Genomic DNA, 13,178 nt, shown 5'->3' with positions numbered 1-13,178 from the left:
TTCAACCTACAAATAATAAACATAGATTGCTATAGCCAAAACACATATTAGTAAGGGTGAGAAACAGGTCCCGTGCCCTGAAATAGGCCCAAAAAACTAAAAAATGAAAATGGTAGACTCCAAAATACTAACAAAAGATGCAAGAAACAAGCAAAAAACTATCAAAAGATTGTTGCCCAGGCTATAGATCCGTCACAACTCTCATAATCAGGTCAAATCAGAAGCAGAAGATTGAAAAACAGACCTAAAACATGAGAAAATAGTAGCAAAAAATCTAATCCAAAAATCTGAGACAATGTCAAAACTTGAAATCTAATACCATGTCAAAAGTGGATGCAGCAGTGGAAGTGTGGGAAACTGTTGTAATAGATTGCTAAACACAAGGAAGAGAGAAAAGAAAAACACTTCAAGAGAAACGAGTACATTGCACAAAGAAATCAAAAGAAATGAGATGCTCCAGAAATGGAATCCATATGCCAAGACATGAGAAAATACAGAAACAAGGTAAGTCACTAGTTGTGGAGGCACTAGAACCTACTCGCTCTCTCCAAGAAGTATCAAGTGATGAATGAATGACGGTGAGGAGGGAGCCTAAGAATATATAGGCCAAATAAGTGTGATAAAATATGGATGGTTGACCAGCATTAAATGCTGGCCGATTGGTTGCATAAAATGCTAGATCTTAATAAATGATGGCAAATAAAATGCCTAGAATACCTATGGTGCCTAGCCTACTGTACCACATGCACAAACTCAGCCATGAATTGACTAATCTACTAATACTATTTGCCATCTACATCGTCACAGATTGCATGGTATGGCACGCAACCACCTAATTGCATAGTTTACATGAAATATACAAGTTAGGACCCGAGGTTGAATGTTCATGGTTGTAGCCTTTGTTCACAATTGAAGGCAAAGGTGCCTAACTTATACCATCACGGTCCTTTTTGAGGCTAAATTGGTGTTTTCAAAAAAGAGGCTTTGAATGAAGGCTATAACATGTATTTCCTTGTCAATAAGGTAGTCTTTAAAGTGCATTACAAGTGTGAAGAAGTTCTTGATAGGATGTATAGATGAAGTTTTTTTGTACCTTCATGTTAAAAGGCACATGTAAATAAGTTTTTAAATGATACATATCTTCTTCTAGGTTTGTCATGAGAAATAGGTGTGGACTTGATTATAGTAGCAATAGTTGGTCTAAACTTATAAGTGAATATTGAGATTTTGGTACTAGATTTTATGTTGAATGAAAGGATAATCACAAAGTTGTTTGTTGCTTTAAGGGCACACACTTGTTTGGACTCTATGGCTCTTGGCAATATATATAGTATAAGTAATTGAAGGGGTGTCTTTGGAGGGTAACCAAGTGGTAGCCAAATGTCAAGTGATCGATTTCCTCCTCTTTCGTGTGTGTAGTATACGAGTGTGGATCATTGTTGTTCTGAACGTCAACAAGAACATCGTGATAAAAAAGAAGAATTCCATGACTGTTTGATGTTGATGCACCCACATTAGAAGACATGGTCATTTCACCCTGATCATGAGCCACTATGTCTATGCCATCAAACAACCGTCGACCTCTAGGTTGGACATGCACAACATGCCACCATGGATGAGCATATGTGTACTTGTAGAGAAATGCTTGTTCAACATGAGTTGGAAAAATATATGGCTCCTTTGAAGTCTGTATTAACTTGGAGGAATTGAGGGCACATGGATCTTGTCTCATTATGGCATTACTACCTTTGTACTCTGCTCAAAACCAATCCACCTTCAAAACCACCTATCCAAACATGTGAATTGAAACTTGAAAGCTATGTATAAATTCAAGAAGTCTAGATGTCACATATATAAGCCATTGTTTATTTTAAAAATAATACTGAAAGATTAGTCACATACCATAGTTTCATATTGCTCCTCAGGTGTAAGGAAGATTAGTCACATACCATAGGTTAATATTGCTCCTCAGGTGCTAGTGCTTGATCATAAATATCATATTGCATCCAATGTGAATGGCACTCCCATTGTGCCTCGACAATGGTTACACCAACATATCACATGCTCCTTGTAGTAGAAATCATCACATGCAGGTCCATGTGCAGCACTGGAATACTGTCCACCCCAGCCATCATTGGTCAGAGGTGGTGGTGCACCCTCTGAACTGTGTCCGAATGTGCTTAGTAAGAACCACAAAAATGTGAGACATTTATTGAACAATTAATCAGACCCTAAAACAACAAAACTAGTAAAACATCAAAATTTAATAGATTCTTTGATATCTTATAGTGCTTTTTCTACGAGAAATAAACTATATATATATATATATATATATATATATATATATAATTTATTTATATGTTTATATATATATACTCCTTTTGTTTGTCTCCACCATACAATAGCACCTTTTTTTTCACACTAAAATAATCATCAATAAATATTATGTAATCAATGCTTACTTAAGTGTGGAAAAAAGCATGTGCCACTATATGGTGGAGAGGAAGGTTGATATGTGCATGGAGACGTGGCTGCACTTTCATAGGGAGAGACACATACAGACTTGATATCCTCAGCGGTGGAGGTTATGTGCAATAAATAACTTGCATTTAAATTATTGTGATCTTTTTTAGATGTATTATAAATACTCTCTAAACTATGCAAATCAAATTTTTAAAATTTATGTAGGAGGTAGCACGAAGACGAATAGTAGTAGGTCACACATCTAGACTAGGCCGGATGGGACGAGATGGATTTGTGGTCACATTTGTAAGTCAAGGCTAGGTAAAATTATACTTTTATAGATAATATTATCAAGTTAAGAAATCAATAAGTCTTTGGTTTTGTTCAATGTAGACCAAAGACCTATGGTCCTGCACCTATAGAGCAAGAGACAGAATACCCAACATGCCATGGATACCGAGCCTTGTGCACGACTCTTCGGGACAGAGAGCGGATCCACTTGTGAGTTTCAATATTATATTTTTTACTTTTTTTCAAGCTATAGGTAATATGTTCTTAACACATTTCACTAACTACATGTTTATGTTGGATTTCAGTAACTAATACTAGGAGCAGCATGGAGAGACTGATATGTCAGAGGTGGTGACACAGGAGGCTCAGGGGCGACATCAGGAGACTGAGAGGGGTAGCGGTGGTGATATGGCAGAGGTGGTGACACAGGAGGCTCAGGGGCGACATCAAGAGACTGAGAGGGTTAGTGGTGGTGATGGCCATGGTGATGGTGGTGGCGGTGGAGATGGTAGCGATGGCGCAGCAGTGAGACTGAGCATTTGTCTATGTCTATGTAGCATAGTGATCTAGTTAGGGTTTTTTAGGATAGCGATATTAGTCATTTTTCCATAGATTTATTCATATATTTTGTAGATGGAAGGGTTGACATGACATACAACTTGAATAGGTTTGTTGATGATATACATTTATGCCTCTTCATTTATTTTGTATATAGGAGGGATGATGTTACTACACTTAGACATGTATGCATTGCATGTACACATTTGTGGATACTTCTTGATGATATACATTGAACTTTGTTGGTGTCATATGTGGATTTGTTTATTGCTGAGTAGTTAATTGTTTGTTTGCAAGCTAATAAGTATATATTTGAGTTTGTTTATTGGTGACTAGTATATATCCAAAAGTGTCAAGTTCTATTCTAAAGTACCAAGCTAATAAAGCTAGACATTTAGCTAGTAAAGTTTCAAAGCACGTGGTTTCCTAAGAGTATTTGGTCTAGAAGTATTGAGTTCCAAAGTATGTTATTCCCAAGTTGCAAGCTTATAGAGTTAGACATGTTAACAAGTTTGTGGGTTTCCATGTTAGGCTCTAACATCAACAAGTTTATGATTTCCATGTTTTTCTATTGTATCGATTCCAAAGAATGTGATTCCATAAGAGTACCTAGTTTGAAAGTATCAAGTTTCGAAGCACCTCTTTCATTGGCACCAAGATAATGACATTAGATACTTGGGTCAAGACATTGCAAAATCTCTCTCTTGAATTGAAGTTTCTACTTGTCTTATTTTCATGTTATGCTCTAATGTTAACAACATTCTAGTAATAAGTTTGTGGTTTCTATGTATTTTGCTGAGATATCAAATTCAATGCTATGCGTCAACTTGTCCTCAAGTACCAACATCTATTGTACCGAGTATCAAAGTACGTGGTTCCATAAAAGTACATAGTTTTATGGTACCAATTTCGAAGTACCTATTCCGTTGGAAACCAAGCTAGTGAAGTTGGACATTTGGGTTGAGACCTCACAAAATCCCTCTCTTGGGTTGAAGTTTCTACTTGTCTTATGTCTTATTTCCATGTTGTACTCTAACTTTAACGACTTTTTTGTTTTCCATGTTAATCTCTGACATGAACAAGTTTGTGGTTTTCATGTTTTCACGGAGGTACCAAATTCAACACTATGCGTCAACTTGTCCCCAAGTACCAAGATCTACTGTACCAAGTATCAAAGTATGTGGTTCCATAAGAGTAAGTGGTTTTACAATAACAAGTTTAGAAGTACCTCTTTCATTGGCACCAAGCTAATGAAGTTGGACATATGGATCGACCTTACAAAATCCCTCTCCTTCATTGAAGTTTGTACTCATCTTATTTCCATACTATACTCTAACATGAATAACTTTTTGGTTTACCATGTTAGGCTCTAACGTCAACAAGTTTGTGATTTCCATAATTTTCACTGACGTACCAAATTCAACACTATGTGTCAACTTGTTCCCAAGTACGAAGATCTATTCTACCAAGTATCAAAGTACCTGGTTTTATAAGAGTGCCTGGTCTTTAAGTATCAAGTTCCAAAGTACTTGTTTCTTTGGTTCCAAGCTAATGAAGTTAGACATTTGGGGTCCAGAACTGCCCAAATTTCTCTCTTGGGCTGAAGTCCATCTTTGATAATATAACTAATTATACCTAGTTACAAGTAATGGCCTAGATCAAAAAGCCGGGATTGATTGGGACTTTGGCCTCGATGTACATGCTAGGTGTAGTTTTTAGATTGGTTGCTTATGTGTAACAAGAAAATAGTCTATCAACAACATCACAATCTCAGATATTGGTAACAAGCTGACAGCCGCGGCCTAAAGTTGACATATTGCTCTCTTTGTATAATATCACACCTAAGTATTGTTATACATGATGTTGTTGGTGGTGGTTTTTCCAACATAACTTCTTTACTTAAAGAAGACATTATATTCATAATTCTAGATGTGAATTTGGTAGTGCAAGAGATCCGTTCCTTCTGTGAGAGGCATTCTACTTTTTATTTTGAAAATTCAGTTCTACAATTGCACAAGTATAGGCCCATCGTGATCATTGGCAACCATGTCTAGGTGAGAGAGAGAGAGAGAGAGAGAGAGAGAGAGAGAGAGAGAGAGAGAGAGAGAGAGAGAGAGAGAGAGAGAGAGAGAGAGAGAGAGAGAGAGAGAGAGAGAGAGAGAGAGAGAGAGAGAGAGAGAGAGAGTGTGTGTGTGTGTGTGTGTGTGTGTGTGTGAAAGGGGGAGAGGGAGAGATGCACCATATCAAATCTAAAGAGAGAGAGAGAGTGTGTGTGCGTCTGAGAGGGCACATAGAAAACAATAAGAGACAAAGAGAAATAGAGAGGAAACGAGCATTCGGGTTGTTCCCAAGATGCCCTTGTTTAATCGAGGATAAGAACTCATCGCTTAAGCGACGGTCAAAATGTGCCAATCCTTTTACCGCTTATGCAATGCAAAAATGACGCATTTCTGTCGCTTATAGCATTGAATTTATTGTCATATAAGTGACGTATAGTAGTGAGGCTATTTGTAATGTGCTTAGGTCTCGCCTATGCGATGATAATTGCTCGCTTTTTGCCTCACTATAGGGGGGCCATTATTGTTAAACATGTTTTTCATGCAATGTGCCCTAGCAAGAATGCTATGTAATAGAACTTCGTGCCCAATCATTCATAATTTGAGAAAATATGCAAATTAAGATCTATATGATGCAGTCAATCAATTGATGCTCCACATAAAATTTATGAATGCACTGAAGAGAATGTGTCTAGCCTAACTACATGTGCTCGTGCATCATGAAAAATGCTAACAAAAAGACATACAAAAAAAAAAAAACTAATAATGCTGACTAATGTTTTCAAATTCTTGGCAAAAAACTCAGCCCTCACGTTCGCAATGGTGGATGCGCAATGTCACGAAATCCACCCCCTCCAAACCTGCACATCCTCTGGATGGTGGGCCACAGCTACCCGTCCTTATCACCACCAAGCTCAACAATCAATGCAATCTCTTCATCTTCTACAAAATCATTTGTAAAATCCACATCCTCATCAATATCATCTCCTAGTTCAGGTTCATCGTAAATCTTATCCAACTCCTCAACTCCATAGGCTATTTCATCTTTTCTCTTGAATAATTTAATTCTCCTTCCTGTAATTGGAATCCACAAGTCCATGCCATCAAGCTTTGCTAAGGAATACATAGCATTGTCATGGACATGCTGCACCAAATAAGGTCTAAACTGCCGACTTAAAACCTTGTGGATAGCACTATATTGGTTGTCTAGACTGCTGTCATAGACCAATACCCCATCTCCCTCCTCAATCTCTCTAGGTCTCAATATGTGTCTGCTGTCAAATTAGTATTTGTTATGAATTCTAGCCTCTTTGAGCTTCTCTATAGCTCTTTCAATATCTTTAGTTCTCCTCTCCAACAACTAACAAATACAAAGAGATGAAAGATCCTCTCTAGTCATCTCATCTTGCTGCCACAATATAGCACTCCAAGAAAGTGTGAAAATCTCTATACGCATGACTTGCTTCTACCCATACATCAACTTGGCTGGCATATATCCTGTAGTCACACTATGAGTACTGCAATCAACCCATAAGGCCTGAGGTAACAACCTAGGCCACTCTTTGACCCCCGTCCACCATATTCTTTGGCCAATGCTTTCACAATCTGCGGATAGCCTCTTTCTCTCTTTCCATTGCCTTCTAGATTATATGTCGAATTCAAAGAAAGTTTATTGCCAAGGCGAGATAAAAACTCCCTAGTCTCATCAACATCCAACTCACCTCTATCTGTAGTAATTTTCCTAATACATCCATACCTACAATAACATCCTCCAATTGAAACTTACAAATCACTGAAGTAGACATTATCCTAAATGCTCTTCCTTCCACTTGATTTGTGAGATCTTCACATGCCAAAACAATATAACGCATATGCCATAATCCAACAAGCATAGTAATCAAATCAAGAACCCACTTGTAGTGAATACATAGCGGTTAGGTAGGATGAAGCTCATCTCTATGCCTTACTGAATAAAACAACTAACAATCAATGTATGTCTCAATCAACTATGAGATATCTATGTACATCTCTCCACCAGCAACACTCTTTAATCTTCTCATAGGTCGCCCAAATAGCTCAATGTCTAGTCCAAAGACTGCCATGAAATTCTTTCATGATTTACACCTGTGAAGCTCTATCGCATACAACTCTCAATGGCTATCCTCCTTGCTTTTGTGGATGCTTCCAAAGTAGCCCACTTCGCAAGAAGAAACTATAAGATTTTCTCCTAATCTTCTTGAAGTCTGCATCAATCCATCCATCTTATCTAGACATGGTACTCAAATAACGACCAATCTGTAAATACTCTCCTGTACACAAAGATTCATCAAAGCTTTCCAAAGCAGATACATGACAAATATTATCACCATGCATGGCTAGAAGATCAGCCCCATCATCAACATCACCAATATAAGAAAAATCCATATTGTCATACCTCACTCGTGAAAGCATATCGAGTACTAGGTTGTCTTTACCTGCTATATGCATGAACTCAGGATTCATGGATTTTATGTACCCAATCCACCTAAGCATGGAAATATTTGGAGTAGAATAACTTGTGATCATACCTAGAAGAGGCAAGCAATCAGTCTTGATCACCACAATAGTACCAATGAAGTACTCTTTATCATTCTTGAGAGCCACAACAACTCCCAAGAACTCCCTCTTAATCTATGGATACATGCGGTGCCGCTCGTTTAGGAATTTCGATGCAAACCGAATAGCATATCTATTTCCATTTGCATCGTCTTGGCCAACAGCCGATAGGACTAGCATCAACAGTAAGAACAAGAGGTCTCCCACACACACATAATCTTCTTTTCGAAGAGTTAAAGGAGCTCTCAACAATCTCTTCAGCTTCTGCATAGCTTTACTATGTCTCATCTCCCAAGAAAAATGATGCCCTTTTCTCAAGAGTTGGTAGAGATAATCTCCAATATGAGCAAAATGAGGAATCCAAATGAGATAAAATACAGAAGCTCCAAGAAATGTGCGAACCTCTGAAGTAGAAGAGCAAGCATCTGCAATATTCTCTATGGCATCAGCCTTCATAGGGGAAGGCTTCCACTTCCTCTAGCTTGCAAATGACTTCAGTTTGTTGAAAGGATCCTGGAAAATTTTTTCCTAAACAAGAAAATCCTACCAAGGACAACCAGAAATCTTGTGACTCCAAGTGAAAAAGCTTCACATTGTTTCTATTGCAAGGAGCTAGGATATTTCAAAAGGGAATGTCCAAAGCACCCTAAACACGAACTCTCTAAGTGCCATAACATTGGAAATAACAAAGCACCCTAAACACCAATGCTCTGAGTGCCACAACATTGGAAATAACAATGCCAATTGTCCCAATAGGACTCAAAGAGAACTTGAACTTACAAAGAATGAAATTGTACAAACTCCAATGATCTAGAATATACCAAATACTTAGGGAAAACCTGGAAGATATCCATGAGATGTAACTATAATAAACTCTTGTCTTGTAATCTAGACTTGGATAGATCTAATGCAATAAGATGTTGTTTCAAAAGACCACATGCTTATGAGTGATCAGAGTAGCACAACAGATGCATGGTGGGTCCTAATCCATAGGCCTTAAGCCCCATTAATTCTCTTCTTCACTAGTTCTTCTGAGATGAGAATATCTCAAGTTCTCTAAGGGGGAGAGGATGTAATAAATCTCCCTAAAACAAAACGAAAAAAATCTCCCCCCTATCGTTGCCAAAAACAGGTGGTGAGGGGGGGAAGGGAAAGGGGATGACGATGATGCCATGGATGACTTGGAAGAAGAAGAGTGGCCAATGACGAGGGAGGGGGAGTGAAGTAAACGAGGGAGGGAAGAAACCATTGATAATGACGTTGACTACAACACCACCATGCAAAACAGATGAGAGGTAGAGGCTCCACCTTCTCTCCACATTTTCCCCCAATAATACACCCCCAACAACTATAGAATCCCCCCCCATCGTCAAGAGAAGGGAGCTTTTGGAGGGGCTCGACATACTGAGCGGCACAATGAAGGGAGATAGAGAGAGAGGTACCACCTCTTGCCCCCCTTTGTTGCTGCCATGAGAGAGAGAGAGAGGGAGAGAGAGGGAGAGGGTGAGAGAGAGAGAGAGAGAAAGAAGAAGAAGAAGAAGGGAAAGAGAGGAAGGGAGAGAGAGAGAGAGAGAGGGAGAGAAAGAGAGAGAGGGGAAGAGGAAGAAGGAAAAGAGGGAGAGAGAGAGAGAGAGAGAGAGAGAGAGAGAGAGAGAGTCTTTCTTTTCCCCTCCTAAGAGGGTGGCCATACGCATCTATTTTTCACCCGTAGCCACAAATCTATACTTGTCTCTCGCGGGATTATCCCCCACTCGTAAACTCAACTCTCTCCCCAATTGGCTCCACTAATCGAGCACGAGGTGTGTGAGTCTTGTGTGAATTGCAAAGATGGAGGATAGCCCCCAAGTGGAAAATGATGTGCATGGATGGAAACCCCACAATGAGCAGTGAACCCTCGGGCGAGGACATCACTACCCATCCAACTACGGTACCAGTCGTAAGTAATGTATTTCCAAATTAATGAATGATCACTTTGATTCACGTGTGAGATGCATTAGACCCACGCTAAGCCACATGTGAAGGGATTATTGAAAAGGGTAAGTTTATCCCAATATTTGAAAGATGGAGTTTAGGAAGTGCATGTATCTAGGAAAGTTAGGTGCACATAGATGCTATTCGAAAAATCCATATGTAGTATGAACGACATACAAGGGTCCAAGGTATTGTCGACTCTCCTTTCCTTCAAATTGATAGATAAAGTATCTTACCACACTGGAAGTACGTTGAGCATGTATGCTTGACAGATCACATGGTAAGTAATCTATCCTAGAAGAAAATCAATCTCGAAACTCTAGTGCAAAGTTAACCCAAACAAGGACCATAAGGGTTAGGACTTAGGTGCCTTGAGATCCTTCCGATAGCAACTATGTTTATTAATCATGTTCGGGGTTGGGCTAGATGAAACAACAATTGTAGGGCAAGCAAAGAGCTTAGGGATTATGAACCCTAAGTCAAAGAAAAGACCCATGCTTCTATAGTTGTTGAAGAGGGATGGTTTATTGATCAATGTAAGAGAATAATAGAACTTAGGCCTTGTACAATGTTGAAACTTTAACATATGCCTTAGCCAAAAGAAGGGTGTGTTAAGTAAATCTTACATAGAATTGCTCTTGATCCCAAGGGAGAGAGCAAATATACGATGGAAGGTTATCGCGACCACTCTTGTAGTGTTGTAAAAGGATATGATTGTTTTGTTGATTGATCTAACATCATCTTAAATGTTCTTTGCATTGAAATTATTGTTATGATGTCATTTGGATGATTATTCCAAGTGCTTGTGTTGGATGGTAAATGCATGGTAGGGGTCTATGATGACAAGTGCCATGGGAATAAAGAAATGATTTCTTGGAGGATGATAATAGGCTAATTGTCTTGATTGTGCTTGGCTCCTAATTGGATTAATTAAGGAAGGATATTTTGCATGGGTGGATCATCTCCAAGGTCACATGCATTTCAACTCGAGAGGGCATTGCCTCGATTCATGGGCCAAAGGTCAAGTTGTGAAAAGGCCAACCACAGAAATTGTGTCTCACTCGTAGATTGCGTGGGGTCAGTGGAGCTCTCGACATCCCTTACTGAGTCTGTGACGAAGTTGGAGATTGCCGTGAGCCAAACGTCTAGGGTGTTGGAAGATCCTATTTTAGATACTGGATGGAATTTATGGTGCCATATGATTTGGATCTGGTACTTCTGTTGGACAGAAGGGGATATATAATTATTTTGTATGGGCACATAGAAAGATTAATTTGAGACAAGTTAAGGAAATTTTTTGAACTTGTTTGTCAAAGGAGTGCTTCCTGTATATTCGTGTCTATGACATAAATTACTTGAAGAACCCTGTTTCCTAAAGGTTTAATTAAGGAAGTTGATTTTAAGTGTTGCACATAAATGTGGTAGAACCTAATTAGAAAACTAAAGCTATCAAGGGAAGCGGGTCGGCAAAACCCCCAACGGGTCTGTCCTATGGTAGGCTGGTTCCAGAGAATTGGGAGGCTTCTTACAAGGTTTTACTTTCATTTAACCTTTAGGCAATGCTAGGTTAGAACTCGATTCATGTCGTTTTAGGGGACTGGAATGGGACTATGCCCTACAGGCAGAGAGGTTGAGCGGCGCATCCCTCTCATTTCCCTTTCTCTTTCAACCAAGTGCGGTATGGGTCAGCTTTGTCTTGCGTATCTCTGCATAAAGTAGGATGCCCAAAACTTGATGCTAAAATTCGGTCAGGAGGCCTTGGCCACTAGAAACCCAAATTTTAGGTCAATCCTAGTGGGTTATGACATGAACATTCCATTTCAAGGTGGACTTGGGAAACCCTAGGCAACAAACCCTGGAACATTCCATCGGAGTATCGGGCAGTGACGCTTAGACTCGTTTCTCGATGGACCGTGCTAAAATGTGCTTGGACAGTCGATAGGCAGGCATGTTACAATCCCTGAAACATATCATCTTGTGCTTCCAGACTACCAACTTTAGCCTATTTTCCTCTTCAAAATATTGACAATCCTTCCGCTCATGATCTAGAATATCACACCACATGCAACATTGAACACGATCATTCCTAGAAGAATTTATAGGAGTAGAAGAAGTTGGGGCTGAAATTGGAGTTGGACTAAGTGGCTCCCACTCCATTTTGGTCATCTTTAATTATAAATCTTTTAAGTTCCTTGAAATTTCTTCCACTATATCTTCAAAAATTGGTTTTGTAGATGGTCTGACAACCATAGTAGGAATAGGCATAGGTATAGGCATATATACATAGGATGAGAACAAATTCCCATATTCTCCAATTTGTGTGCATCTAGCTTTCAAAGACTTTGATATAGGCTACAACATTCTGGCCCTTAAATAATTTTAACCAGAGCCTTGATCACGTTGGTTGCACCATGCCTATGCTCTTGTTCTTGATGCAACATTCGTTGTTGATCTAATTGCCGCTGATGTAATTGCTACTGTTGTTGCATAGATAACTGCATTTGTTGATTCTGCATCATAATAGTTGAAGAAAGAGTTTGTAGTAAATTCTTCATCTCATCACTTGAAAAGGAAGAATGAGTCCATGAAAAGGGTAGATGATTTGAAGAGTCTCCCATTTCAATAATCAGAAGAAACGCTTTCACGTCAGGTTCACAAGATGTTGCATGGGATTAGTGAAGGGGTTCATGAAAAATGCTTGCTAGCTGTAGGGATACATTGTGAGATGGGAATAATGAATGATGAAGAGTACTCAATTCAGGTTAAATACTTGAAGTAAAGGAATAGTTAGGATTCACAATCCATCGAAATTAGATGAGGACATGATAAGGCAAAATGGAAAACAAGATTTTTCATCTTCACAAATTTTCAGAACACAAGATCTAATACACAAACTTCTTGATTTGATGCATTTAAAGAATAAGTTTTATCTTTTCACAAAATATATTCAAAGATTTGACTCACAAGAGAGTGTAATTTTCCATGGATATACATGAAAGAGGGGCAAATTGAAGTGTATTTGGGAATGATGATATGAAACTTCCAAGTAATAAGGTCCCAAAGGATGAGAAATGCATTTTCCTTATAGAAAAATTGATTAAACATCATCTTTAGAGATAAGGCTATCATTGCCTCCACCTTGAAATATGACTTAGAAAAAATTTGTGATAGATCCATTGTTAATCGCAAACTGCCAATACGATTTAAAATATTTGTGATAGATCCAACGTTAAAACTCATCTA

The sequence above is a fragment of the Lygodium microphyllum genome, chromosome 26, assembly GCF_053477565.2.
Source record: "Lygodium microphyllum isolate KBCC chromosome 26, Lygodium_microphyllum_v1.1.10, whole genome shotgun sequence".
Lineage (NCBI taxonomy): Eukaryota > Viridiplantae > Streptophyta > Polypodiopsida > Schizaeales > Lygodiaceae > Lygodium > Lygodium microphyllum.
This window is presented reverse-complemented; position numbering follows the sequence as displayed.